The sequence below is a fragment of the Triticum urartu genome, chromosome 3 (assembly GCF_003073215.2).
Source record: "Triticum urartu cultivar G1812 chromosome 3, Tu2.1, whole genome shotgun sequence".
Taxonomy (NCBI): domain Eukaryota; kingdom Viridiplantae; phylum Streptophyta; class Magnoliopsida; order Poales; family Poaceae; genus Triticum; species Triticum urartu.
Genome location: NC_053024.1, coordinates 479,310,400 through 479,315,425, shown reverse-complemented (window position 1 = coordinate 479,315,425; position 5,026 = coordinate 479,310,400).

Here is a 5,026-nt window from a genome sequence, read left to right as displayed (position 1 = left end):
GCCAAAGGACTGCCAGCATCTCCATTGCCTCAGGTGTCTCAGCTAGTTCCTCAGCTGGCCCCTCACTGCTGAAGACAAAGGTCACTGCTGGACGAGGTCCTCACCCAAGTCCTCAAAAGAAACAAGTCGCTTTCCAAGTATCGTCTGAAGAAGACGAAGCTGATGATGATGAACTTGCAGAAATCATCAGAGACAGGCAAGTCAGGGCCGCTAGAGCCAAAGGATCAGAGGTGCCACTGCTTTTGGATCCCAAGTTGATCCTCGACTACATTGATGTCTGGCACAAGGACCCCAACACTCCCTTGCCTGACTTCAAGCTGACTCCTAGCCAGAGTCACATGCTGACCCACTTCATTCAAGAAGAAAAGTGGAAATTTGAGAAGGCCAGGCAGATCAAGAAAGCGTAGTACAAGAAAGAGCGCTATTTGAAGAAAAACGTTGTCTCTATGACAACTAAAGAACTTGTCACTATTCATACTGAGATTAAGAAACTCAGTGATGACTTTGACGCATATCGCGCTGATTGGCTTGGAGCCAAGGTTCGTTTTGTGGAACTTGCGGATAACTTCACTTCCAATGTTGTAGCCCCAACGCAACAGGAAATTCCTTAGGCTGAAGCATCTGCTCGGCCTACTGAAGAAAATGCCAGCACCGCTGATGACAATCAGGCTGCTGAAGATAATGTGAGTTGCAGGGCTGATGACTGCATTCCAGCCGCTGAAGAAATTGCCAGGGCACCCACTAGTGGTGTGCCTGAAGAAACTGAAGAACTCAGGGCAACTGCATCAGTTGTGCTTAGAGAACATCAACCAGATTCCTCAGCTGCTCCTGCACCAACTTCAACTCCAATCCTTCCATCTGCATCAGATGTGAAGAAGACCAAGACTGTAGAGCATGCTGCAGTGAAGAAAAGGAAAGCATCAGCTGCTTCAGATTCTTCAGCTTCGAAGAAAATGAAGCCTATGACAAGCTCATTTGCAAATCCGATTGATGCTGTTCCCATCTCAACCAGGCCATCAAAGGACCTCATTCCTTTTGATAAAGAATATGTGATCCCCGGCGGATCTGATGAAGAAACTCCTTCTGCTGCTTCGTCCGAACCATTGGATGAAGAAATCGAAGTGGATGCGATCCCTTCAACACTTATCATCTCCTCGCCCATGCCTCAGTTCACAGCTGAAGAGGCTGGCGTTGAAGAAATGGAAGATGAAGATGTGGACATTGGCTGCTGCACACCCGTAATCAGTGATGAATTCTGGGAAAGTTAGCATCCAAACTCTCCAATGTTCACCCCTCTACAGCAAATTCCTCAGTCCCCCACACAAACTGTTCACATGGGCTCTGAAGAAACTCATCCCATTGCATCTGTCCATGAGGAAATTCCAGCCACTAGCGCTGAAGAAACTGCTGCTGCTGAACAACCAACGATGCAGACTGCCACTGAGGAGGAACCAGAAATTCCTCAGCCTGAAGAACCTGCAATTGAGATTCCTGAGGTCGTGATGCAACTCACTGACACTCCTCTGCCGAAGCCAAAGGATCCATTCTCACGCAAGCAAAAGTTCAAGGCTGATGATTTCTTCGGCGAGTACGTCTTCTTCGAAGACTACAACCCATATGACTCTGCTCGCATTAGGAAGAGGCGTTTCTGGCCTACCAGTCAAGCCAATTTCTATTCCTCAGTGCTGTTCAACAAGGAGAAGATTTTCTACCATGAGCATATTCCTCATGTGGATATGGAATCTCTACCGTGCTTCGCACCAGTCCTGAGTGTTCTTCACGACGCTGGACTGCTCCACTTTTGCTCTAACATCTGCGATTGGAATGAAGAATTGATTCTTCAATTCTATGCAACACTGCACATCACCGGAGATGCTGAAGATGTGAATTCATGGGTGCTGGACTGGATGTCTGAAAACACTCACTACACTGCACCAGCCTCTAAATTGCTTCGTGCTCTACCACTCAGTCCTCCCCTTGAAGAAGCTCGCTGCATCTACAGTGAACCTGAGCTCACACATCATTACATGCAGGTGCTAATGAAACCTTTGAAGCTAGGTCAAGCACCAAGAACCAAATTCCTCGTGAAGGAATTGCTGTACGTGCCCAGAACTGCCTATCGTATTCTTATGAGGACAATCAGTCCTATCAAAGGCCATGACTCATCTGATGAGGAAATTGTTGGCATCATGAAGAATCTGGTATTCAACATCGTTCATGGCATTCCTGTCAATTATCACAATTTCTTTATGAGGACTATGGCCAATGTTGCACTATCTCCGTTTGAGCTGAAGCCCTATGCACCTTGGATCATGAGATTCCTCAGGACAAGGTCTTCACTCAACTACAAAGCTGATTTCCAGAATCACCTCAGCTACTTGCCCCCAATTGAAGTCCTCAAGCAGACATATTTCTCACTTGATGGAAAGGGCAAGGCACCAGCTGTAGTAGATGAAGGCATTCGTCCATTGGATGGTCAGTTTCACATAGCTGCATCTTATTCCACCAATGATGACTCTGCCACACATGACTCTGCCAATGCACCTAAGTCCACTCCTCAAGCCATTGCTCCAAGCGTGATGACTGACCGTGAACTTCTTCTTAGTCTTCACCAGAAGGTGGATCGAAATCACAAATGGGTTAAGCGTCAGTTTGGTTCACTTCTTCACAACATGACTGCCACACACAATGCAGTGAAGAAAAACCACTACTACCTCCATCAAGTCTTCGGTCGCACCTGGGCAATCCTGTCACATCTATATGGTGAAGAAGATCTGAAGAACATGGGTCTCAAAGAAGATTTTGACTGGTCCGCACCTCCACCGAAGAAATTCAAGAAGGTCCAAGTTCCTTCTCTGGTGGCCAGCTCATTTTCTTCATCACGCGACACTGATGAACATGAAGATTTGGACGACACTGCGGCAGGCCCTACATCAACAAACGACCCCAACAATTCTGGCGCTCCTTCAGCAACATGATTATCTTCAGGGGTGATAGTCCTCATTTTCGATCCTTTTGGTCATTTTGATGACAAAGGGGGAGAAATATGAGTTAGTCTTCAAGCGGGTCTACTATATGGGCGTTTTTTTTTGCTAAGTTACAACTCTCGTTCTTCTGAAACTTTATTGGATCGAGTTGTAATCTTAAACCCGATGGTGCCCTGATACTTTTGATGCACTGTGCTCTGATACTTTTGATGCACTATTCTGCATGCTTATTCCCCGTTAAATATTATTGCACGCATGCTGAATTTCATCAGGCACCATATTTCATCATGCATTTCAAATTCTTCATATTATATGTTAAATGCGTGTATTAATTACAAGATATAAGGGGAGATCTCCATGATTCAACTCTTCAGGTGTGCATTGCTTCAAAAGCAAATTCCTCACTATGCACATCTTCAGGGGGAGTTCTTCTATATCTTGCAATCAAATTCCTCAATATCAGTAGTTACACTTCATATGCTTATCCCCATTGAAAACTTAACCTACATTATCATCAATAACCAAAAAGGGGGAGATTGTAAGTGGATCTAGTGCCCCTTAGTGATTTTGGTGTATTGAAGACTTATAGGTTAAGGGACTAATGCGTTTGTGAGTGTACACAGGTCTATAAGTCTATGAGGAGTTTGATATTTACAGGAAAAGTCGACCCCTAAAAATGAATATCTTCGACTGAAGATTTTGGTATTTCTGAAGACTTTCATGAAGACTTTGAAAGTGAAGAAATTGGTGTGTCCGTGAAGACTTGATATTCATGCGAGGAATATGAAGCTTGAAGACTTTTGTTTTCATAGTTTTGTTTTTCTCTTTCTTGAGTCATAGGAAACACCATACTGTTAAAGGGGGTCGAGGAAATAATAAGGAAAAATTTCCATGTGATGCTCAACTCAAAATCCTACGTCTACCAATCCCTTCGAGTGAAGCCATTGGAAATCTCATACAGTTCAGTCAATTTCTTCAGTGACAGAGACGAAGTTCTTCTGGTCTCTGAGGAATTTGTCTTGACTGAGGAGTTAGGAATTCGCCAGTGCGGATTGCCTACACAGTGAGGAACATGATAGCCCTGAGGATTTTGCTACTTAGAATTCCGACCGTTGCTGTGCTATGCGCCAACTGTCCCAAAATATCTATCCACCTAACGGTCATATCATTGAAGGGCATTTATGTCTTATCATGTCGGGCTGCTCACTAGGCTATAAATAGCCGCCCCCTTACAACCACTAGCTGGTTGGCTGCTCCAAGAGAAACTGACACTTGTCATTTGAGAGCAACCCATCCTCCGATGACTTTGAGCGAAAATCATCAAGTGAGGAAAAACCAAAAACCCAAAACCCAAACACCTACAAACCCCAAGTGATTGAGCGTCACTGAAGAGATTGATCCTGAGTGGATCCGACGCTTGTTACCTTTGAAGACTGTGCTTCTTCCAGATGGTTAGGCGTCATGGTCTAGAGCATCCAAGAGGAATTGTGGATCGCCGAGTGACCAAGTTTGTGAAGGTTTGGAAGTCGCCTGAAGACTTACCACGAGTGATTGGACGAGGTCTGTGTGACCTTAGTTCAAGGAGAATGCGGTGAGGACTGGGTGTCTTGGACTAAGTGTCCTTGACTGGGTGTCCGGGACTGTGTGTCCTCGAGTTTAAATACTCAGTCGCTCCAACCAGACGTACAACTGAGACAACAGTTGGAACTGGTCTACCAAATCATTGTCTTCATCAAGCTTACTGGTTCTATTTCCTCAACTCTTTCATTTCCTCATAACTGTGTTGTGTGCTTGTTCATATCTGTGTTTGAAGACTTTGACTAAAGACTTTCTCAATTTCCTCAGTTCAATTTCTTCAGTCTGTTTGTCTTCATCCTGTGTTATCCTGTGATTACGCTTCCTGTACTCTGTGCCTGTCTTCATTTCATCATGATGACTATGCTTGTATTCTGTTATGTTTACTTTTGAGTACTTATTCTGCTGCTAGTAGTTCTTCGCTAAGGAATTTCCTCACCGGCAAATTCTTCAGTGAAGAATTT